Source organism: Panthera leo, chromosome D4 (genome assembly GCF_018350215.1).
Source record: "Panthera leo isolate Ple1 chromosome D4, P.leo_Ple1_pat1.1, whole genome shotgun sequence".
NCBI lineage: Eukaryota > Metazoa > Chordata > Mammalia > Carnivora > Felidae > Panthera > Panthera leo.
This window is the reverse complement of record NC_056691.1, coordinates 35176973-35202925: the sequence shown is the minus strand read 5'-3', so window position 1 is coordinate 35202925 and position 25953 is coordinate 35176973. Positions and strand designations below refer to the sequence as shown.

Sequence of the window (25953 nt, the reverse complement as noted above, 5' to 3'; positions counted from 1 at the left end):
AATTGCTTTTATTCTTAAAAATAGAAACTCATGATCTAGTAATCAAATTGTATTAAGAGATTTGCAACAGCAGCAGGATCACAGTTGCTTGCTGCACATCTATGCTTCAGTCACACTGAATGGAGAACAAAGTTCTACTCTTATCTGTTGGTAGTTACCTTATTTTTATTTTACTGTGTTTGTATTATCTTGATTAATCTTAAGCATTACCTATTAACTTCCTAGTATGATACTTACCTAGGATGAAGGACAGGAACACCATTTGTAGGGATTCTTTTCCACTATTCTCTCAATGTACTGAATCAAACTATTTTAGAGAAATCAACATTCAACGTTAAATCATGATTATACAAATGCTGTTTAGTTGGTTTCCAACTTTTAACCTAAGATATTTTTTAATTTTCCAAGTTTATATTATTGTTAATGACTATTTGAAATTTCAAATGCACAGAATGATGAAAAGATTTGTGACCTCCATTATTTATGTGAGCACACTCCGTCCTTCCATCCTGCTGCTCCCATCTACCTGCTGGCTCTCTGAGTCTCCCTGTTTTTGCTTTTCTCTGTTGGATTTCTTGGTCCTGGGTTGCACTTCGTCTTCCTTCTTGATTATTATGCAATGATCGCTCCAATCCCAGCCCCATTCTCCTGTTTTACTTCTCTCTTGTGTTCTGTTTTGCTTTCTCTTTAAGAACCTCTCAGGGTTTTTGAAACTCATGACAATGGGCCTTGGTGTGCGACTAACTTCATTTTGGAGATTGATATTTTTGTGTTAAAAATTTAATTTCTTAGTTTCATCTTAGCTGTCACAGGTTTCTCTTTTTATTAGTTAGCTACTGGGCCTTCTGAATTACTCTTTTCCTATATTTAAAAAAAATTTTCATCCATTTTCTATTAGTTTTGTTCTTTGGGTGATCTCCTTGACTTTATCTTATACCTTTCTTGGAATTTAAAAAATAATTTTATTTGGAAAAAAAATTGAAACATACATAAAGGTTGTTGGGGGTTGGGGGTAAATGCAGGAATGCATCAATACCTTTTACCCTGATTATCTATAGTTAACATTTGTGTCTTTGATTTCTCTGCATACTCACACACACATATGCTGTATCAATCATCTATGTTGTTGTTGTTTGCCTTAGCCATTTGACAGTAGGTAGCATATATCATTGCCCTTTGCCTCTGGTGAATACTTCAGTTTGTGTTTCCTTAGAACAAGGAGATTTTCTAACATAATTACAGTAAGGTAATTTGCTTTAGAAAAAATAACATTTATATAATACTTTGATTTAATCTACTGCTGGTATTCCAATGATATCAGCTGAACCAATCTTTCATAGTATGCTTTTATCCCACTGTGGGATATAGTATAGAAAAATGTATTGCATTCTGTGGTGTTAAAAACCAAACTGAGGCATATTAAAATTTGGGGGAATTTGAAGAAAAATCTATTCAAATAGGCAACACCAAAAAGGAAATGTTTAGGAACACTACCCCAACAGGAGGTCAATGATAGGTGTTTATTGAGAAAAGGGAAAAGCAAAGTAAGGATTTTTTTTTAAGGTTTATTTATTTTGAGAGAGAGAGAGAGAGAGAGAGAGAGAGAGAGAGAGTGCAAGCAGGGGAGGGGCAGAGAGAGAGGGAGAGAAAGAATCTCAAGCAGCCTCCAAATTCAGTAGGGAACCCTACTTGGGACTCATTTTCACCATGGTGAGATCATGACCTACCCAGAGATCAAGATTCCCAGGCTTAACCAACTCAGCCACCCAGGGGCCCCAGTAAAGAAATTTTTGATTGGCTATAGCTGAAAGCCTACTGGCAGCCCATTGACTGTGATTGGTTGTCCTCAGGTTACAATTTCATAGTCTTAAGGGGTTTACAGGCTTAGATTTTGGCTTGTTTACATAGGCCACCATGGCACTTCAGCCACTTGAGTAAAATGGCCTCCTTTAATTTAACAACAGCCATGTCTCTGCGGTACCCTTCACTCTGTAACATTTTTGCAGCTTTTCTTTGACCACATCATTTGTTAAGAATGCAGTCTGCCTTTTAAAAAATAAAATATTATTCGGGGGCCAGGGTGACTCATTTAGTGGATCTCAGGGTTTGTGGGACTGAGCCCCTTGCTGGGCTCTGCACTGACAGTGTGGAGCCTACTTGGGATTCTCTCTCTCTCTCTCTCTCTCTCTCTCTCCTTCTGCCCCTCCTTTGCTTGTTTTGCATGCTCTCTCTTGTGCATGTGTGTGCAAAATAAACTGTAAAAAATAAAAAAAAAAGAATGTTATGATTTTTGTATCTGATGTTCTGCTGGTTTTTAAGTTTTATTTATCATCTTTTAAGGTTTAATAACTTATTTTGATTGTCACAGCATGTTTTTGTTTTATTGTCATACATTCTTATTCTATATTGCTTATAGTAACTTCCCCCCCCCCCCAGTTCTTTCACTCCCTATATTGTGTGTTTATTTTTAGCCTTTTTTTTGGGTGTTAACATCTCAGTTGTAGGTCTCAGTAATGTGACTGTTTTCCTCAAATAACTAACCTTTTGTTCTTCATTTGTATAAAGTGGGGTCTTTGAGTAGGAGTTGGGGTAGTATAATTTGGCTGCTCATGTTCTAGAAACCAAGGAAGCAAGGGAAGAGGGTTATAGGTTCCATGACTAAGTATGTCTAGTTCAAATAAGAGCTCTGTCCAAAGTCAAGTGTACTAGGTTTAATTTCCCCAGAGAATGGACTTAGACTTTGGGATTTGGGGGGAGGGGATGATAGGGAATGAAGTAATTGCCAGCTGTGGGCAATGAGAGAGCAACCCCTCTAGAATTTTAACAAATTTCCCCTTTCTGGAACTGCTTCTCACGCCTGCCTTCCAAAGCACTCAGTTATTCAAAGGGCTGGACTGCTGGCAGGTTCTGTGGGTGCGTAGCTGACTTCTCGTGGTACTCTGCACTGTGAGCACGTGGGCAGCACATCCTAAGCTCTGCTCCATCAATCATCATTCCTCTATCTGCTCCTTACCTTCCACAATGTATTGAAATACAGTTTAGTGATTAAGGGTATGACTCTGAAACCGGACTGCCTGGGTCTGTTACTTGTTGAATATATGATGAGCAGGTTGCTTAATGTTCCTGAACCTCTATTTTCTTACCTATGAAAAGACGATTGTGGAGATGTTATAGGTACAGAATGGGTTAGAACAGTGCCTGAACAAAGCAAGATTGATAGCAACTGACACATTGTTGCCCTACCTCTTCCAGTACGGTCTCCACTTTTGTTCCAAGCCCCTACTTTTTTTTGTTTTTTAATCAACCCTTAGGTGACTTTTTTTTTTTTTTTTTTTTAAGATTTTACTGTCTTTTGTGGTTTGGGAAGCTGAAGAAATTAATAACTGTGGTCAATTCATTAGTTTTTGGTTTTATCTTAGTAAGGTTCTTATTTACTTTTTTTTTTTTAATTGAAGAATAGACTTTTTTGTATGATGATTAAGCTCTCTTGGCACATTCTTTCACTTACCTTAAGAATAAGAATGACATTAAAAAAAAAGCCAGGTTAATTTCAGGATTTCATTTATCTATATGAAAATCCTTCATTCTGCTTTCTAAGGTAGTTTATTTTAGAATTATAGGTGTGAGGTGTCCTAAAGTCTTAAGTCATTGGTTACTGTGGTTTTCAGACATTGTACTATTTATATGAGAACTTATATACAAGATGATCTAAGATCACATTCCCAATTAATATTATAATATGAAACTTTGCAAAAAGGCATTCTCTTTTTACTATGTATAACCTATTAACAGGCAATAGAATCCTTATCTTCTGTGCACTGATATTTATGTTATAGAAATTCAGTTATTTAAATATTTATAAAATGAGAGTTGAGAGCAGCACTTTTGAAAAGCAGTTAATAATGAACAGACATCAAGGGAGCTATCATTATAACAGCAAAGTGCTTTGCAACTCCGATAACTTCAGTGGTGCAGAAGCAGGCCATCAAATTTAATTAAAAGCAGTCAAAAATAAACTGAGAAATTGAACTGTAAAAAGCTGTCCTTTGCCAGGAGCCGAAGGCAGAAAGAAAGCAAGGGAGAGCCTTGAAAGTAGTAATGAATTGATAAGCTTTACTGCCTGCAACTTGTAATGCACTCTGTCAGATTTTAGTTTCAGTTAAACTAGATTAATAGGGCAATCACTGATTCTCTATCTTAAATCCTTCTTCCTCATCCCCCCATTATAGGCTTCCATGATAGATGGAAGCCTGAGTGGGTCAAAATTTCAATTCATTTCTCTGCTCAATCATTTTTTAAATAATGCTGGCATTACATTTGCTGGACACCAGCATTCTCCGTGATATTTTAAAAGCAGAAATAAATTTAGTTACTTGACAGGCTGCAGCCTTCATTTCCAGAGAGGCTTAATTCCTTTTTATTCAACAGAGCTAGAAATCCCCTGGAACGTGAGCGATTGACATCTCTTTCTACCACTAGAGGCTACCATGGTGAAGTGAATGATAAAGAGAAGATTACACATTTATTGTTGCTTTAAACACTCAGATTAATGTGAATCTGCAGAAAGAGTACCACAAGGACAAAAACAATTTGCCCTCGATCATTTTATTTTTATAATAATGTTCTTTAATGAAGCTAAAGCCTTCCTGCTGTGACCTTATTATGTTTTTCAACATCAGTGAGAAATAGATTCCTCCGAATTGTAAGATAGCTCATGAAACAGCAGGGATATTGAAATAGAGGATCAATTACTTTTTTGCAGTAATTTTGAACGTGAAATGGCTACAGCAAAACCTATGTAGACAAGGAGACAAACCAGCTTATTGGAAAGCTGTGTACAAATTAAACAGATCACCAAAAACTGAGGCAGACAAACTGCTTTTTTTTCTAACACCTTTCAGCAAGATTACAGCACCCCTTTAAAGAGCAAGTTCTCAAGATTGTGTTGCAGCAGAAGCAAACAAAAACTGAAAACATAATTTGTTACCAATTAAATGTAAAATTTTTAAATATTTTTAAGAACCCTTCAGAAAATTGATAATAGCCCTGTTTATGAGTTAAATCTTACCCTTTTTAACCTGAAGAAAGGATCTTTGAAGACAGTGGGAACATAGAGGTCCTGATGAGGATGGAAATATACAAGAGTATAGATCTTATATAAATGTAACAGATTGTTGCATTTATGAAATATTCTAATTTGTGAACTGCTTCCATATCCATTATGTCATTCAGTCCTGGCAGCGATCCTTATAAGGCATTAGCTCAAACAGGCACTGACACCTTACAAATGTGACAGCAAGGAGATCTGAGGCTCAGCCAGGTGAAATGATTAGCACCAGGTCAAGGCACCTACGTTACTTGCAGCTGGTTTTGCACTAAGTGATGGCCCAGGACTCTTTCCTTTTAGTTTTTGAAAAACTCCCAACTTGGAAAATGCAAATAATTTAGCTGTAATAAAGTCAGTGTTACCAGAGTATATAATTTCCATTTCCATCTGCTGCATTCAGGCAGGAACTTCTCATTTGTGCTGATGTGGGAGTCGCACGGATCAATGGGCCTTTAGACAATGGAAGTGCTAAGTGTACTTTAGCTGAATAACTGTTCTGCAGCACAGGCAGGACTCCACAGCAGTCTAAAGGGCGGGGATTTGAGATGGTTGAGAAGGGGGCTGAGACCCTTCTTCAGAAAAGGGCACCTGACATGAAAGCCACATTTATTCCTGAACAGGGACTTCCCTGACTGAAGAAGGATTGGGGTGGGGCTCGGGCAAGACCCTCAATCACTCTGGTCAATGAGTTTGACTTAGAGGGATTGAGGGTCAAGGTGATAAAGTTCTGAAGCTACTTAGAAGGAAGAGAAATGAACTTTCAAGATTGTGATCACAAGACAATGGAGTAAGTGGAAATAAAGAGATTGGAGAAGTAAGAAAAAGGCACTATGATATGAGTGTGAGGGGCAAAGTCCTGAGTAATGAGGAGGAAAAATAGCTAAAATTCAAATAAGTTTGTTCATATCTCATTTTTTGTAAATCGCATATTTTAACCAGTTAGATATTTTTGCTTTCTTACAAGCTGGTTTTGGTTGCTTCACATGAATCAATAAAGCCTGCCAGATAATATTCTACCTCCTCAACATTAAGATTGGGATCAGTAAAGGTGAAAAAAAATGACATTTATTGAGTTGGAACTATATGCCAGACACCTTTCTAAGAACTCTACATGTATTACATTGTAAATACTATAAATATATTAATTATTACTCCTAGTTTAAATATCAAGATAATAGCATACAGTAAGTTTTGCTTGCCTAATTAAAAACTGTGAAACTCCTAGGGCGCCCAGGTTGGTTAAGAGTTGGTTGTTAGTTAAAAGTCCGACTCTTGATTTAGGCTCATGTCTGCATCTCTCTGTATCGGGCTCCTTGCTGGGTTTGGAGTTTGCTTAAGATTCTCTCTCCCTCTCCCTCTGACCCTCCTCGCCTCCCCTCAAAGAGACATTTAAAAAAAGAAAAAAAATTGTGAAACCACTAAGTGGCAAAGTCAGGAATATTTGGCTCTATAGTCTTCATCCTTACCACTTTTTAAGTCATTCCCTAAAATGAATCTCCTTATTAGGACAGCTTTATATTTGAATTTTAAATATGACCTTTGGCAAGCTCACAAATTTATTTGAATTTCCAACTATAATGATATTGCTTGACTATTCCCAGAATATTCTGGGTTGAGACAAAGCCCATTCTGCTCTTTGACATAATGTGAAGAAAATAAAATTTACATTTTTATATTATGATTATTTCCATGTGAAATGCAAAAATATATCCAATAGGACTCTATGACCTTATATAAGAATGGTTGCCATGATACACAGAGATACAGTATGAAAGAATTTATTGTACATGTTTGTATTTTAAGGTTTTTTATTTTACTTATTTTAAGAGAGACAGAGAGTTGGGGAGGGGCAGAGAGAGAGGGAAAGAGAGAATCCCAAGCAGGATCCCCACTGTCAGCATGGAGCCCAATGTGGGGCTTGAACTCAAGAATGGTGAGATCATGACCTGAGCCAAAATCAGGAGTCAGATGCTTAACCCAGTGAGCCACTCAGGCCCCCCTATTGTAGATGTTTAAGCATGGACTTCAGTTATAACCACCTACAGGAATGTGGTTTTGAGCATAATAGAATCTGTTGTAAACTGTCCTATTACTCAGAACTTCATGTATATCAACTATGTGTCTGTGTGTATACATACATACAGTTGATGTGCATTCCAATATTTGCGAATTTACCTACTTACTAAAATGTATTGGTGCCTCTAAAATCAATGTTCATGGAACTTCCATGGTCATTCACAGACATGCACAGAGCAGGGAAAATCTGCGTTGCCCTGCATACTTTCCCACCTTAGGTGGAACAGCTGATACTCTGCAGTTTTGTTTATATTTCTAAACAAGTGTCCATTTTGCAGTCTACCTAGTGCTATGTTTCCTTTTTGTTGGATTTTATGGTATCTTCACTGTTTAAAAATAGCCCTGAATTGTAGTCCTGAGGTGCTGTCAGTGTTCCTAAGGGCAAGTTAACTGAGATTGGCTTTATTTTATGGTGAAGGTACATGTGTAAATTAAGCTTCATTCAGGCATGGATTAGATTGCTGCCAGCTATACATTAAATGTTAGTAAATTAACAATATATTGGTAAATAAGCTATCTTTAAACAGAAACACACTTAAAATAAGGTTATGTCTTGATTTGTTGAAAACATTGTGACTGAAGCCCAGGAATGTAACCCTGTATTTGCCTGAGGAGCAATGCTTCACTACTCACCAATTTATTGGTCCCTGTGACTTCAGAGAACCTAATTCTTGTGCATGACGATTGTATATCTTTTTTCTATCCCAGCCAAAGCAGAACTTCTCATTCCAACCCATTCTAATTCATGTATCTTTCCAAGGTTCTTCCCAAGTACTTCTCTTATCAAGTCAAAGACTGACTTTGTTTACTGGATGGAATCTCTTATAAATTTACTTTCTAGAAGAAAATGTATTATCTATTACTTAAAATGATGGTGTTGTCTTCAAAATATTTCCACTTAAATTATATAATAACTCTGATATCAGTGCAAGGAGAGGTGTGAATGTGCCAAATGAGAGTCATTTCTCCCAAAACTCACTTCCTGATGTATGTATGATCAACATTCTGAAAGAAGAAAGGAGGGGGAGAAGGAGGAAAAGTAATTGTTAGGTAAGACTCAGAAGAAATGATAGTGAATGAAATCCAAGGTGTATGTGTAGAAGGTGGCTCCAACTTTCTTTCTTTCTTTCTTTCTTTCTTTCTTTCTTTCTTTCTTTCTCCTTTCTTTCTTTCATGTTTATTTATTTTTGGTAGGGAACAACAGAGCATGGGCAGGGGAGGGGCAGAGAGAGAGAGACATACTATCTAAAGCAGGTTCCAGGCTCTGAGCTGCCAACATAGAGCCCAATGTGGGGTTCAAATCCAGGAACTGTGAGATCATGACATGAGCTGAAGTCAGATGCTTAACTGACTGAGCCACCCAGGTGCCCGAAGAAGACATTTTTCTGAAGACAGAGAGAAAAATAAAGGAAAGTGTAGGAAATGATACATAAAACAAACAAACAAAAACCTTGAGAGTAGAAAACCTACAGGTGGCTAGACTTAATTTTTAATTTTCTAAACTAAAAGATAGGCAAAGTCATGTACCGATATATTGCTTACTGGAAATCCTACTATAGAAAGCCTGGTTGGAACTGGAAACACAACATACTGCATACCGTTGTATGCAGGTGAATTAAAGACACTGCATACCCTTGTGAGACTATGACCTGATGTGAGATAAAAGAAATTATACAAACCATCGTATCGCATTATACATTAGACTATATGCCTAAGAAAATGTAAATAAAAGGCTATAAGGACTTTACTGAAAATAAAAGGTAATTTTGTCTTTTTATTATCATAGTTCAAAAGCTCCTAAGTGAAAACAGTTCTCCTTAAAGCATGTAAGTGAAAGTATATGTTCAGAAAGCTAACTCTTTTGTGATGGCTTATTATATGATATATTAAAACTTGAGAATAGTGAAATGCTTATGCATCATTTGTATTATTTGCAACTAACTGTTCTGTAATTATAAAAAACTGATAAATTTTATGGATTGTAAAAAGATGGGGGGAAAAAAGTATTGAGCTATATGATAATTATTTAGGAAAAGCATGTGAGCTGCTAAGATTGTTTTCCCTTTGTAGAGTCTATTCTTTATGACTCATTCTAGTGTATTTTACCTTAACATATGTGTTTATAAATCAAACTTACTGGCCTTACTTCAAAGTAATTTCTTTAAAAGGAATATATTGTATTACTACTTTTAATAACTTTTTAAATATATCACTTTGGAAAAAATGGAAGGTACAAATAGAGTGATAACAAATATAATAACACTTCTGTTAGTACTTAGGTAACTATGAATAACAAAGATTACATCTGGATGTTTTCTTTATGTGTATATAACTAAAGGTGTGTATATTTTTGTATCATCCATCATCGCTCGCATTTAATATTTTGGGGAAGCTTACTCAACATTACTTCACTTAATTGTTTAATTATCCCTCCTTTATAAATGATAAAAATGAAACTTAGAAAGGCTAGATATTTTTTTTAAGGCCCTGTGACTGTCACTGTCACATACCCAAGATTTAAACCTCAGACTGTTGGAAACCCATTATCTTAATACAACACAGGCTGCCATACTGTACTGTAAACTATTCTTTTCAATGATAGTATATTGTGAAAATATTTTGTCCTTATAGTTTATAAAATACATTGTTCTTAATGATTGTATAAAAATCCATTGTATCAATTCACTGAATTTTTTTCTTCTTTCAATATGAATTCCATTTAGTTAACATACAGTGTAATATTACTTTCAGGTGTACAATACAGTGATTCAGTGATTCCATACAACACCCGCTGCTCATCACAACAAATGCACTCCTTAAATTTTTAACAAGTCCACATTATTAAGTATTTTGGTTGTTTTTAACTTTTCTTTATTAGAAACAATATCCTAATAAATATGCACAAACACCTTTGTGATTTTGTCCCCTTATTTCCTCAGGATAAATCCAAAGAATCAGAAGTAGAATTACCAGACGAAAGTCTACGTACCTGTTACCCTGTCAAATTGCCCTCCATGCAACCACATTGTTCACAGTACGACTAAAAGCCTACAGAAGTATCCCTTCCCGCCACACCCTTGCCAGCTCTGGGCATAGGTTTCTTTTAAATCTCCATCAATCATATATAATTATATTTAAATAAATCTTTTAGTCTGTGCAACTCTCAAATTTCAAGTGCTTTGCTTCAGAGAAATTATATAGGCAGAGGGAAGAATTCCTGGAAATACCATTTCAGAATGAGACTTACCATTTTTTAGAGATTGATTTTTCACCACTACTGTAATAAATCCAAGCATTTCAGAATAAATCATCTTTATATCCACTGGTTAGTAGTTCACACTAACAATACTACATGACTCTGACTTATTAAATAAATGTCCACTCTCTTAATTTAAATTTAAGTTAGGTTGATCAAATCAAAAGACATCAATTATTGCCTTTCAGAATTTACCATTTATCATTCCATAAGATTTATCATTCCATAAGATTTTTCCTTTTAATTTTCACTTAAGTTACGTCTTTTCAAGGCCAGAATATAGGAGTATGGAAATAATTTAAATTTACTTAGATTCTGAAATAAATTGAACTGGGGTACCTGGATGGCTCAATCAGTTGAGCATCTGACTCTCAATTTTATCTCAGGTCATGATCATTTGGTCATGGGACTTAGCCCTGCATATGGTTTTATGCTGAGCATGGAACCTGCTTAAGATTCTCTCTATCTTTCCCTCTGCCCCTCTCCCTCATTCACACATGCTCTCTCTGTCTTTTTCTCTCTCTCTCTCAAAAAATAAATAATTAAAAATTAAAATAAATTGAACTGTCCTAATGATATTCTGATTCTGCAAAACAGAGCAACAAAGAAGAGAATTAATAAAGTAGTTAGGATTACTGAATAAAACAGGGCTAGATCAACCTTGGTTGCTGGTGAGCGTGTACTTGCAAGAGGGGGAATCCAGAATGTATTGCTTGTCATATTTCCATAGTTTTGGTAATCTTAATGTTGCTCCTTTCCATTATTACTGAAGTCTGTTCTCTTCCATCTAATTTTAGTATTAGTCAAATGTTGCTGTCATTACTTGGACTTGATTGATACGTGGGGCATGAATAACACAATTATCTTTAACTCCATTCCCTTTTAGGCAGAGAGATATAGAGAATATAGACTGACGGTTTGAACCAAGAACAAGACTGTCCTAGAAACATGTAGTACTTAAGCATTTTACCAAGTCTTTCTTAAAGTTCTGTTGTGAAGGAAAATATGAGTGAGGAGGTGTTGCAAGAAATTATGTCTCATCATTTTCTTGCATACTCTATATTGTATGTTTAATGAAACCTGATCAGTATTTGGAATCATGACATCTATAGATATTTAACATTATGAACTACCCTATTGACAACCTTACCACATTTTACTTTACTTTAAACTATAAAAGTATACTTGATTATTTCCTATATAACAAAGCTGTACTTTTTGTGAAGGCCAATGGGATTAATTTCTCTCAAGCCTCAATGCCAGATGACACTGTGTTTTCTGTGAGAAACAGATGTTTTTAAGTTATGAATACCATATATTACATATTTTATCTCTCTCTCTCTTTTTCTTTCTTTCTTTTTTTTTTTTTTTTTTTTTGAGTAGGCTGCCAGAATGCCCTAAACCAAACTTAACTTTAATAGTCGTTCACAAAAGCATCCAAGACCTTATGATATGGGTCAGAGGTATTAAACTAAAATTGCAGTTTTTCTTCTCTCCTACTCTTTTCGTTTTGGTTATTTTTTCTCCTGTAGTGAACATTTCTTCCTAGGTAGTATCAAGTCCTATTGAAAATTAGTGGGATATGAGTACTTTTGCAACAAACTAAATAGTTATCTTATTTGAATGTTGAGCATACGAAGCTGACATTTTTGTAACTATGGATAGTTTGCTACTAAAAGGAGGGTGAAGGAAGGTAAGATATATATGTAGACAATAATATAAAAACAGTAACCATGTAAATGTAAAAGGCCTGGAAATTGAAAAACAGAAGAAACTACATAATCAGATTTGCAGTTTGAGGTGTGTATGTGGTCTTTCTAAAAAAGAGGGGGTGAGTTGAAGAAGAAGAAAATGTGTTTTTTTTAAGTTTTATTTATTATTTTCAGAGAGAGAGAGAGAAAGTACAAATAGGAGGGGAGCAGAGAGAGAAGAGAGAGAATATCCCAAGCAGGTTCCACGCTGTTAGCACAAAGCCCAACACAGGACTGAAACCTACGAACCGTGAGATCATGACCCGAGCTGAAGTCAGACGCTCAACCGACTGAACCACCCAGGTGCACCTTGGTTGCTTTTAAAAGTAGTAAGAGCCACAATTGAAATGAAAAGACCAGGAAATTGTAGTGTCCAGCCTCTGAGAAGACCCAGTTAAGAGAGAATATTACTTGACTAAATTATTCTAGATCTTGTTTCCTGAAGCAATGCTCTCAATTGCCAACTCTTCACCTAAAAGCCTCGAGGCATTGTATTTCCATTTGGACCTACAGGGACAGGAACAGGGCCAACTGACACACAAACCAAGGTGGGCAACAGAATTCAATGGCATTAGTGGACTTATAGTAAAATATATTAGACACTTAGCATGTCTGTTCCAGGGCAGATTAAACAGGGTGGTGGAATGAAAGTGATCTTCACTAAATCCCTCCAAAGCAATGAATATGATTGTCTCTTACCTCTTATTGTTTCTCCTGGAGCTACTCCTAAACCATCTTAGAACAGGGGCTTTTGTAGAGGTGAGAGATATATAGACTCCTGGCTCTATCCTTGTAAATTGACATGCCATGATGCAACCAACTGGATCCTCCTTCAACTGCTTGGAAGCTTGGAAATAGAGTAAGACGTGGAACAGGGAATTATTCAAAGCTATATTATGTGTTTGGCAATGGAAGCATGTGGTCTAGAGGGAAAAAACAAAACAAAACAAAAACAAAAACAAAAAAAAGACAAAACCATTTTTTTTAGTCTAATAAGAGTATTTATGGTGATTGTCACTCCTCTTTGAACATCACTTAATATCTTTAACAAGTCTTTAAAAGTCACTTAATGTCTTTTAACATCACCTTCCCAATCTATAGAATGGCATAAATGGAACATGTGGAAAGTATCAAGCACAATACCTAACAAAGAGTGTCTTTAAAAAACAAACAAACAAGAAAAACTACCTTAATTTCTTCTGACTCAGTTCATAATTTCCCAGCTTATCAGATTTTGTAATTGGCTTCTCTTTTAAGAAAACACTACATTTAGGGAGATAAACCTACAATACCATATTTCTGGTACTCCCCAAATGGAATTACATGGTTAATACATTTACCTAGATAATTGGGGAAATATATTATTAGGGTGGATTCCTAACAAGTTAGGAAGGCTTAACAAGTTCCTTGGTATAGTCTAAGATAATGTCATTTGGAACTGCTGATTCAGGAACCACCATCTAAGAGTAAACAAAACTAACACTTCCACAGTATAATTTCTTAGAACGCACATATACACAGTATTTTTTTTTGTCTACCATGCAAAAGTTGAAAATTGACCAAGCCCTGCTTCTGTAATTGGTTTTATTTCTGTCTTTTAACCTCTCCTTTGTCTTCCTCACTCAACTTTCTCCTCCGTCCTCCCCAAGTTTCTCTCCTGTGCTCTCATTCAGCTGTTTTCATCCACCTTCCCATTTGCAACTCTGGTCTCTAAGTAGATAGATTTTTTTTTTTTTTTTTACAACTATTCTTCTGAAATCCAATCTTTATCTCCCACTCCTTATTCTGCAATATTTCCTTCATCCCCACCATCATTTTGACTTAACAGTTTAACACTAAACTCCTCAAGGAGCTCCTTATTGTACATCAGCAAAACAAGAGCCTGAAAATGCTGATGGGGACAGAATTTGAAGCAACAAGTAGGCAAGGCTATCTCCAAGAGTCATTTAATACTGATCCAGACCAGCATGATTCAACTGCCAGGCCTGAGAAGCAATCACATTTAGCTCCATAAATTGTGGAAAATTGAGAGGAGGGGCACCTGGGTGGCTCAGTCAGCTAAGTGGCCCCCTCTTCATTTTGGCCCAGCTCATAATCTCAAGAGTTTGTGGGATCCAGCCCTGCATCAGGTCCTTCACTGACAGAGTGAGGAGGCTACTTGGAATTCTCTCTCTCCCTCTTTCTCTGCCCTTCTCCCACTCACTCTCTCTCTCTCAAAATCAATAAATAAACTTTAAAAAAATAGAAGGAACTTGTTAAGAAAAAAGTCATATAATTGTGTTTTCAAATATGTTATCCTATTCATTATTTTCTTTAAATATTTAGGTAACTTAGTTTGAAAAAATCCCAAGAAGAAAGGAGGGTATAGAAGGAAAAGTTAGTTTGCTTCCTACTTTGTTCTCATTCTCTCAATTCTACTCTCTGAGGCGAACATATTTTCCGGGTTCCTACAAATCTTTTGAGGGTGTCTTTTTATCTAAAGCACATGTGTATAAAGGCATACTTTTTAAAAAGTTGTAATTGTTGCATTTTGTGCACATTGTTTTATGTCTATGTTCATGACTTAGAGAAAAAAAAGTATGTGCCCTTTAGGTTATTTTAAATATTTTTTTTAAGTTTATTTATTTATTTTGAGAGAGACAGAGATTGCATGAGTGGGGGTAGGGGCAGAGAGAGGGAGAGAGAATCCCAAATAAGCTCTGTGCTGCCAGTGCATAGCTCGATGTGGGGTTCCAACTCACCAAACTATGAGATCATGACCTGAGCCTAAACCAAGAGTTGGATGCTTAACTGACTGAACCACCCACGTGCCCCTGGACCTTTAGGTGATTTTAAAATAATAGAATGGCTATAGTTAACATTTGAAAATTGCTTGTGACTTTGTGTCAGGCACTGTCTAAGCCCTGTATATTACTTAATTCTCATAATTCTTATCAAAAACTGCCATTATTATCTCCTTCCCATAAATGAGGAGATAGGTGTTGAAGAAAGGAAACAGCTGTGGAAGTCCACCCAGCTGGTCAGTGGCCGAGCCCGGTGGCTGGGATCCAGCACCCACTCTGTTGTCCATCATTGGGTAACTTGATAGGAACCCTGGCCTGAGCAAGCGGGGTGAGGAGTTGCTGAATTAGCTAAAACTTATCTTTAGTAATAACTGTGTAAGTTGACATACCATATAGAGAACTTTGAAGGAAAGGAAATGTATAAATAAACTGAATATTTTTTTAATATATAATTTATTGTCAAATTGGTTTCCATACAACACCCAGTGCTCATCCCAACAGGTGCCCTCCTCAATGCCCATCACTCACTCCCCCCCCCCCCATCAACCCTCAGTTTGTTCTCAGTATTTAAGAGTCTCTTATGGTTTGCCTCCTTCCCTCTTTGTAACTCCCCCCCTGCTTCCCCTACCCCCTGGTCTTATGTTAAGTTTCTCAGGATCCACATATGAGTGAAAACTTATGGTATGTGTCTTTTTGGGCCTGACTTTTTTCACTTAGCATAACACTCTCCATGAACTGAATATTTTTGACTGAAAAGGGCTTTTTAGGGACTTTGATGTAGATCTGGAATGCCATCTCCATTTTTATTGTTGTTTTATTTTATATTTTAGATTTTTTGATGATGATATTGTAACTGAAATAAGTAGGAGCGGCAAGAAGCTGAGACGGTGAAGAGAGAGAAAATACATTCTCACTCACCAAAGGGGGTGAGAACAGAGTGGAAAGACATAAAAAGGACTTGAGAGTTAATTAGAAGTCCCGAGAAAGCTCATCAACTTGTTCTTCATGGAGAACAGCCTTTGTAAAGTGGGCATCCATGGAAGGAGCAGACCCATGTAATGTTCAGTTGCAGAGTCCTGTGTGTTACAAAGCAGACAATCAGTTCAGGGAGGAGAAAATACAGTGCAGCAGAAAAGACTAAACAGCTACTGATTGCAAATTGCCGAAGTATGGAAAATCAAGTATTCAGCTTTCTGTTCTCCCTCTCAAAATTGTTTATCATATATCTTAGAAGTAAGAATTAAAAAAAATATTTGGTATATTAACATTTTTATAGATAGAACACAAAAGAGCTTTTTCTATGCCCTCTCAGGAGCCACAACTAGGGAGTTCTAACCTTTTGACCCAAGTAACCAGTCCCATGGCGCCATCTGGTGGCATCTATTGTAATTCCAGGCATAGTCCTTCCCCAAATTCTCATTCTCTGTAAAAGGAGATGATTTTTAAAAGAAACCTACAAAGTGAAGGAAAAAAGGCCAAGGCTTCAATAGGTTGGCAGTGCAGGCGGAGATTAGCAAAGGCAGACTTTGCCAATATTCCATTTGTGGGTGATGATACCCTTGGCCTATTTGAATTCTAGCTTTTGAAAGAATGAGTTTCTCTGGATACTTTTTTTTTAAAAATTTTTTTAATGTTTATTTATTTTTGAAACCGAGAGAGACAGAGCATGAATGGGGAGAGGGTCAGAGAGAGAGGGAGACACAGAATCGGAAGCAGGCTCCAGGCTCTGAGCTGTCAGCACAGAGCCCGACGCGGGGCTCGAACTCCTGAACCATGAGATCATAACCTGAGCCGAAGTCGGACACTTAACCGACTGAGCCACCCTGGCGCCCCTGGATACTTTTTTTAAAAGGCACAATGTTTTCATAAGCATAAAGATTATAGGGCAAAATGAGAGTTTGTATATTATGTTTCCAGTCACTCAGGAGTATAAATTACATAACCTTTGCTTAATTTTTAATTTCCCAATGTGAAATATGGAACACAAATTTGAGATAGAAATAATGGAAATATCTAGGAACTTATCTATAAATAGAAATATCTAGGCCATGCTGTGTGCCTTATAAACAGCAGAACTGACCAAAGGTGAAGCAGCACCCTATTCCTCTTTGGGCATGTTTGAAAGCAATCATGTGTGAGGGTCTCCACACTACCAGAAAATATATCTTTGGCAGGATGGGACATGGAGCTCAGGATGGACTGATGGATTTGGCCATGGACAGACTATTAGGATGTTGAAGATGAGGGCACACAGGCATGAGAAAGGCAGCAAGTTTAACAAATCCTTTCAAAGAAGAGCCAACATTTTGGAGGAGAACTTCTTAGTAATGCAGGCCCAGGCATGGGCACATTTTGAAGATATATGAAAGACACAAAATAAAAACAAAATAGTATTTAATTGCTAGTATTGTTCTAAATAGCTTTGCCTATCTTATCCCCTTTGATCATAGAAAGTCTCTCATATGTGTGGCAATATCCCTATTTTATAAATGAAAACACAGGCTCAAGGAAGTAGACAGACTTGTCTGAGGTTACATAAACATTAAGTGAAAGAGCAGTGTTCCAAGGACCCTGTTACTTCTACAACATTTCAGACTGAATCTACAGTTTAGCAAGGTTTTCAGGGTGAGTGGTAAAGTAAATGCTCAAGTGTACCTGGTACTGTTAGCACGTCTTATGTACTCAAATGATACTAATGACGAAATGCTAAAGTAGACAAATATAACTGCTTTCAAATTAAAGGGGCAGAGTGACAGTAAAAATGAGAGAATATGCTGTGAATAAGTTCAGTGATATTTGAAAATATGTCCTGAATTTAGGAATAAAGCTGCTGTTTTTCTTATATAACTGTCCTTTAATACCTGTGAGTCTATGACAAATTAAGATAAAAGTGATATTCTGGTATTTAACTCTGAACCTCAAATTTTAAAAACAACTTACTCTATGAAAGAAAAATTGTAGTAGTATTTCTCAAAGCCTGTGTCACAGATTACAAACAACTGTTAAGTGTTCTGTGGCAAAATGGCTATTTGTATTTTGATACCAGTTGGTAACTTGATTTGGGGAATTCTCTGGGTACTCTTTGTCCCCTTTAGAGTGTCACAGTGAACGTTTCTGTTAAACACTCTGAGGGGTCCATGGTTACAAATTTATTGGAATTGGTTAACCTATCATTGTCCAATATTTTTGACATTAAAGTACTCCTGCTCTACAATGCATATCAAGTTAACCTATCAGCATTATTTTTCTTATGGGACTTTGATGCTGAATAAGATTCATCATTGCTCTTGACTAAAATCAAGACTCTTTAGGGGGTGCCTAGGTGGCTCAGTTGGTTAGGCTCCTACTCCGGCTCAAGTCATGATCTCACGATTTGTAGGTTCAAGCCCCACGTCGGGCTGTATTCTGACAGCTCAGAGCCTGGATCCTGTTTCACATTCTGTGTCGCCCTCTCTCTCTGCCCTTCTCATCCTCACACTCTGTCTCTCTCAAAAGTACATAAACATTAAAAAAAGTAAAAAATAAAATAAAATCAAGGCTCTTTAGGAATGATTATTTAAAGAAACTTGTATTCAATTTTGTTCCATAGCCAAACATATTAATGATCAAATACTATGCATGTCAAACTTTTCTTTTTTCATAAGGAGTCTGTCTCACAATCAGAACTTAACTTGGAGTTATTTTTCACTGGAGCTATATTGTCACCTCTTCTGATCCAGAACATTTGTAATTGATCACATACTTGTGTGATTTGCAAGATGAGGCAAGAAGCATACTTTGTTAAGAATATGAAATTATAAGTTTTATTTCTACAGAAAGCATGGATGTTATCCAATGTGCTTGACTTACATTTATTTATTTTTAAAAAAAAATCTTTTTTTGCTGTTTCTTAGTGTTTATTTATTTTTGAGAGAGAGCATGAGAGAGTGCGAGAGCATGGGAGAGGGGCAGAGATCAAGGGAGACAGAATCCCAAGCAGGCTCCGTGCTAGCTATCAGATCTTACCAACTAAGACATCATGATCCGAGCCGAAATCAAGAGTTGGATGCTTAACTGACTGAGTTATCCAGGCATCCCTTGACTGATATTTATAAAGGGAAAAAGTAAAAAAAAAAAAAAAAAAAAAAAAAAAAGGAGACAAGAAAAGGGGAGAGGGAGGGAGGGAGGAAGGGAGATGAACAGAAAGGGTCAGTATTTAAGAAATTATAAAGTACTTTATTTGTTTTTTTTTTTTTTAATGTTTTTATTTTTGAGACACAGAGGGACAGAGCATGAGCAGGGGAGGGGCAGAGAGAGAGGGAGACACAGAATCCGAAGCAGGTTCCAGGCTCTGAGCTGTCAGCACAGAGCCTGACGCGGGACTCAAACTCACGGACTGTGAGATCGTGACCTGAGCTGAAGTTCAGATGCTTAACCGACTGAGCCACCCAGACACCCCTAAAGCATTTTATTTGTACCATATTTTTATACTCTCTCTTTTGAAGAAGTTACCATACTAGTGAGATTTAAATATTCTTGCCATATTTGAATGTTGTTGAATCATGTTAATTTAAGGAAGAAAAAAGCTTTAAGTCAGGAAAGTCTACAGGAATGTAAATTTATTCTCAAACTGGTATTATTGGCTTTATGTACATTTTATTTGTACAATGGTGTGAATTATGGTACCTATTGGTTCCCTGTTTCTCTTTGCCACCAGAGGGAGATGAGAATTCACATCTTGGGACACAGCATTGATTGCCTAGGATAACACTTAGTATTATTCAGGTGTCTTTCAGGAATTATCATTATCAAATTATTTCTAGCAATGATAAGGCAAAGCATGTTCCTATTGGAGAGTATTGTGATCTCAGGCTTAACTTCATATGACAAGAAGACCATTATTTTATGCAGTAGAGTCCATGATAACCCCAGAGAAATATTGAATTTACAGCATAATCAAAGCTGATGTTTGGCAAAGGAGGCCTCTACCTCATAATAAATGAGTTGACTCTCTCAATTTTGGACAAATGTCTTATTTGAATGTTGTAGTTTGCATATTTTAACTTAACAAACAACCACAAGTGCCTTGTTTTTTAGTTTAAGTGGCAGGTGTTCCGGAGTGACTGACCTGCTCAAATTTAAACTAAAAGATAAAATTAAATTGAAAGCTGAGAAGAATTATTTATCTTTTTATTTGGAAATATAGAATTGATTGAAACTTACTGAATTTGAGGTTTTTTTTTTCTTTTAGTTTTTCCCCCAACTATAATATACATTACAGAAATATCAGCAAAGCTGTAGATTATTAATATCATTTTTCTTATTCCCCTAGCTTGACATCCTTAAATTCATACAAGAGAATTAAAAACTTTTATTTTAAAGTCTAGTAAATTATGGCTGTATGTGCTGCCTCTATAAAATTGTCAAGAAAAAACTGATCGTCTGTTGTACTTCAAGTAAAATGGCCTAGTTGTTTTTGAAGAATAGCTTTCTAAATGTGCTTTTATTAAACAATGCCATAGGAAAATCTTAAAAATGGGTTAGCTTATTAACACTGTCTTATTTATTATCATAGATATTTTACTTAAAAGTAGAAATGTAAAATTCAATCATTTTTCCCTGTATCCCACTGTTATTTAGCTTGGTTACTTGGCGATTTGAATAATATGAAAGTTTATTACTAAATAGAAATATAAAAGCAATACTTTTCTTTAATGTTTACTTATTTTTGAGAGAGAGAGAGAGAGAGCACACGTGGAGGGGGGGAGGGGGTGCCGTGACTGGGAGACACAGAATCTGAAGCAGTCTCCAGGCTTGAGCTGTCAGCGCAGAGCCTGAGGCAGGGCTCGAAATCAGGAATCATGAGATCATGACCAGAGCCAAAGTTGGATGCTTAACTGACTGAGCCATCCAGGTGCCCCTAGAAGCAATACTTCATAATCTTTGGAGAAATGTACATTATTATGAAAACGAAATGTTTTTTTCTCTCCCAGAATATTAGCTTCATTAAACTTATCATAAGTTTTTACCCTGCATTTTGTTTTAACAGTGTAACTACTTGCTTAGTAATTTTCTTGGGTTGTGTTAGGGTATAGGAATGAACTCTGACTTGGGGTTTGTGTGTATATGCATGTGTGTACTTCTAAATGTCATCATGTAAGGTGTGGGTAATGTTCATTTTCATATACATTTGCATTTAACAAGTTAGGAAATACTTGGTGAGGTTTCATCAAAAGTACAGGCCATGTTCTAGTGAGTAAGAGATCTTGCATTCGACTATATAAAATATCTCCCTGAAGAATTTGATCAGACCAGTGATTTACCCAGCCTTGGAATTCTTTTACTGAGCAGGATAACAATAGTTGTCATAGCTGTTTAATTACCTTCCCAAACCAACTAAGTCAAGAAAGTGGGGGACTTGGTTAGAGGAGCAGAAAGGGCCAATCTATATGATCCACTCAGTGAACCAGAGAATAATCAGGAGCAAAGACAAGGTTAACAGTGAAGCAGACAGGAAAGAGAAGAACAAAATGTTGACAGAAAGGAGTGGCCATTAGCAAAATCTAAGTATGAAACTGTTATTGACATTGAAAGTACACCAGTCAGTTATTTTACTAGCAAAATGACTTTATTTGGAAATATCAGAAGAATTACAATTCGAGACAAGTAAGCTATAGCAAAAGCTATAGGCAAGTTTGGAAGGAGGAAAAAAGAAGAGGAAAACAAATTTCTAGAGTAAAGGGGGGAATTGGGAGGACTATGATAAAAAGTCCACTGGCGTAAACTGGGAGTTGGAAGAGTAGTGGTTTTTCATTGGCTAATTTGTGACCGTCTCTCACTGGCAGGGCTGTTGCTATTCTAGGAGCTCTTCCTTCCTTCTGCTGGGGTACTGAAGTAGGTTTTTCCCACGTGGCAATGTAAGGTACCTCTCTCCCTGTTGGAGTCTCCTGGCTATGAGTGGTAGGGCATAAGAGCTTCCGACTCTGGCCTCCTGACTCCATTTTAAATGCAGTTTTGTGTATTCAGTTTCACACAATGAAATGGAAACCAGAGACTCCAAACCAAGGCAAGTGGGTTCCAAAGAGAAGAATTCCCACAGGAATGAGAGCCACTTAAGTTGAACCCATTATGTAGTCTTTGCTGCATTGAAACACATTGAATTCTCTACTGGAGCCATTAAACTTATCAGACCTTTTCAGCTTTCCAAGTTTTATTCAAACCATTGTGAGTGTCACAGATTATGAGTACCCTACTGTTTCGAAAATAGTTATCTATTTGATAATTATAACCAGTATTTAAAAAAAATTGTTTCCTATAAGATGATCTCATGGAAATCAGTGAGAAAAAGACAAACATATAAATAGGAGGCACAAAAAGCAAAACATACACATTAAATGATGTCTAATTGCACAGGTCAAGAAATGTAAGCTAAAAAAAACATTTTTAATTAAAATTGAAAAGAAGAGTTAAAAGCAATATTTTGGGCAGGTAAAGGTGAAGGGAAATGGTTAGAGTTTTGTCCTGTTGGGAGGGGGATATCCTTCAAAAATACCTATCTTTCAACTTAGTATGTTTACTTCTAGAAATTGAACAGATGTTCAGGCATACATATATACAGATGTGCATTCTAAATCAGTACACAGATTTTTAAAAAGATTACACACATAATTATATATCTATGTAATGAGAAATTAAAGATAAAAAATTCAAACACATGTGAAAAAAAGTTCATATACTATATTTTTGTTTTGTTTTTTGTAAAAATATATGGGTTCATAGGAATCACAAAACAGTATACGTCTCATCAACATTATACCTATTCTGTTCCAGGAACCCATCTAAATACTTTAATCCTGATCACTTTTGAAGAAAAATACTACTGTTATCTACATTTCTGGATGTGAAAGCTGAGGTAAAAGCAGATTAACTCACTTACTTGTAAGATGCTGAGATAGTAGTAGACAGCAGAGTCAGGACTTGAACCCAGGCACTCTGAGTCCAGGGACCCTAACCTTTACCTTAAAATATATACGCAAAGGTATTAGGACTTGTCTGGTTAATAAGATGATTTTGTCCTTTTCATGCTATGTTCTCTAAATGTTCTCTAAGTATGTATTACTTTTCTATTAAGAAAAACATTATGATGCCAACTACATGGTAGGGAAACAATAATGGCACTTAGAGGGGAAAGACAGATGTTGAGTCAGGGCTAGTGTATAATGCCCATGATAAACCATGTAGAATTGGAATAATAATGTCCCAAAGGCTTACATTTCTGATGTTCAAGTCAATTTAGTCAATTACTTAATTAGTTCATTAAAGTGCAAATGGAATATAAAGATGAATCTGACAATATCAAATCGGGAAATTATACAAGTAATTTTACATTCGGGCATGTTTATTCCAATTAAAACACTTCACATTTTATAAAATATTTATAATTGTGTCTAAGGTAGCATCTACTGTTAAATCCATATGCATAATATACTAAATGATAATGCATTTGGAGTGGAGAGCTTATGACATTGAGTTATATTTAACTCAATACTATACTACTTTTTCCAATTGTCATTTTTAATAAAATGACATTTATACAGTTATGTAAGCATTTTAAAAAACCCTTCCGATAATTCTTCCCAGCCCCCAACAATTTTGGTAGTTAAATTAGTAGGAAAAGCCTTATGAAATTTTCAAATTAAAAACAATCTAGAATCTTCTTCATCAGCATGTTACTCATCCATAACAACAGTATATGAGAAGGAAAAAATACACACTAAGCACACAATTGACAAATATGTTATTTCAGGTACAAATGTGCTGCTTCATTTATTTTTTGATGAACATAATGTGTACATCAGCAATAAAAAATTGCATCCACCGCCACCTCCAGAAAAAAAGAAAAACTTGAACTCTATAGTTTGGACTTACTTTTTAATCCTAGCAAATATGCAAAAAAAAAAATCTTTTATTCACCTTACGGATACTAGTAGAATATCATGGTGAGATACGGCCATGTCAATCTTAAAACTTAAAATACAACATTTTTAGTTAAATTCAGGGAGGTATCTTGTATCTTCTCTTTATATGATAATATTTTAAATGCTTATGTTAATATTTGACCTTGACACTAGTGATTATTATATCAAGAGTTTTATTCTCTTAGTCTTAGCACTTTTATTAGTGCATATTTACATACATTTCCCAAAGTTAAATGTCCTAGACTAACATAAATTGCCATGTTTTCTTTGTACCTTGCTCATAGATATATCTGATGTGTTAGTTAAGAAGTTAACACAGAGAAACACAAGAATATAATTAACAGAGGGGCACCTATGTGGCTCAGTATGTTAAGTGTCTAACTTCGGCTCAGGTCATGATCTCACGATTCATGAGTTTGAACCCCATTTTGGGCTCTCCACACAGAGCTCCACACAGAGCTTCCTTCAGATCCTTTGTCTCCCTCTCTCTCTGCCTCTCCTGCTCTTGCTCTCTCTCTCTCAAAAATAAATAAACATTAAAAAAAAGAATATAATTAATGGAAAACGCATATGAAATAGTAAATGGGTGCAAAGTTTATACTTTTAAACACTGCCTGAGCAACTAAATCTTTATTTATTTATTTTTTTAAGTTTATTCATTTTAAGAGAGAGAGAGAGAACCAAAAGGAGAGGGCAGAGAGAAAGGGGGACAGGGGATTCAAAGCGGGATCTGTGCTGAGCTGAGAACAGAGAGTCCAAGGTGGGGCTCAAACTCACAAACCGTGAGATCATGACCTAAGCCAAAGTCTGAAGCTTAATGGACTGAGTCACCCAGGCGCCCTACAACTATACCTTTAAAACCCATTTTCCTCAACCACAACTTTGACACTTCATGTCCTCTCTGGACTGGCATCTGAGTAACACCCCTGTGGATAGCACAGATTCCCCGCACAAAGGATTCTCTGCAATTATAGTTTATTCCCTTCCAGGCCCACAATGGGAACATAGTCAAGAAGATGTGGGCCCACTATTTTAGCTGGGCTTGGTCTCAGGCCTAGAGAGACCCAGTTGAAACAGCCTCTGTTTCCTTGCCTGCTGTTCCTTCCCAGCTTGTCTTTATGTCAGCTACTGATAAGTGGTCTTCACTTTAGCTTCCTTGGGTCATACGGTACTGGCTGCCAGGCTGGCCTGCTCTGGAGCTGTAAAGCACATATCACAGGAATGCTCTAAGCATTAAATGCCAGGAAGTTACCGAACTTAATTTTTCCCTGGCATTGTCCATCTTCTTTCTCTCCCCTCCTTTGACTTTTCCTTACCTCAACTGGACACAGCTGATTTTTCATTTTTATCTTATTTTACTTTTTCATTTCGGTGTCATCTGTTCTCTGAGAATCTCCCCCACCTCCCAGCATGTTCCTTTTACCCTAAACCCTGTGTATTTATGTTTACATTAGAATCTTATAAACCCTCTTATATATGCTTACATTAGAATCTTATTGCATACTATATGAGATGTTATACGTTAGGAACATGATATTAATAAATGAGACTCTAATAACAAGTGGAAGAGTTTCAGGGTGGTTATGACTATTGTGCATTAAGTTTTATAATATGTTTATGATTCTATGATATATAAAAAATGTTACTGGTATGAGGGAAGAAAGTGAGTGCTGTTAAGAGATTCCCGGTTTTCAAACCAGAGGGCTTTGATTATAAAGAGTACTTACGGCTAATAGGATTTCATGGTAATTGGTAGAAGTTGTAGCTGTATGAGCAGGGATGACAAAATTTTATGAAATTCATGAATTATCACTTTTATGGACTGAATTGTGCCCCCTAAAATATGTATGTTGAAGCTCTATTCCCCACTGTGACTGTATTTGCAGATAAGGCCTTTAAACAAGTAGTTAAGGTTAAATGGAGGTCATAAAGTTGGGGACCTAATCCAATATCTTTTTTTGTTTGTTTGTTTTGTTTTTTAGTTTATTGATTTATTTCAAGAGAGAGAGAAATGGTGAGCAGG

At 36.2% G+C, this 25953-nt stretch overlaps 1 long non-coding RNA gene across 2 annotated transcripts in view; it reads left to right on the top strand.

Moving 5' to 3' along the window:
* Nucleotides 1-25953, top strand: part of LOC122205353 — a 579915-nt gene that overhangs the window by 540372 nt on the left and 13590 nt on the right. For both annotated transcript variants that reach the window (XR_006196015.1, XR_006196014.1), the window contains one exon: nucleotides 22783-22864. This is a non-coding gene — a long non-coding RNA (uncharacterized LOC122205353). The remainder of the gene's footprint in view (nucleotides 1-22782; nucleotides 22865-25953) is intronic.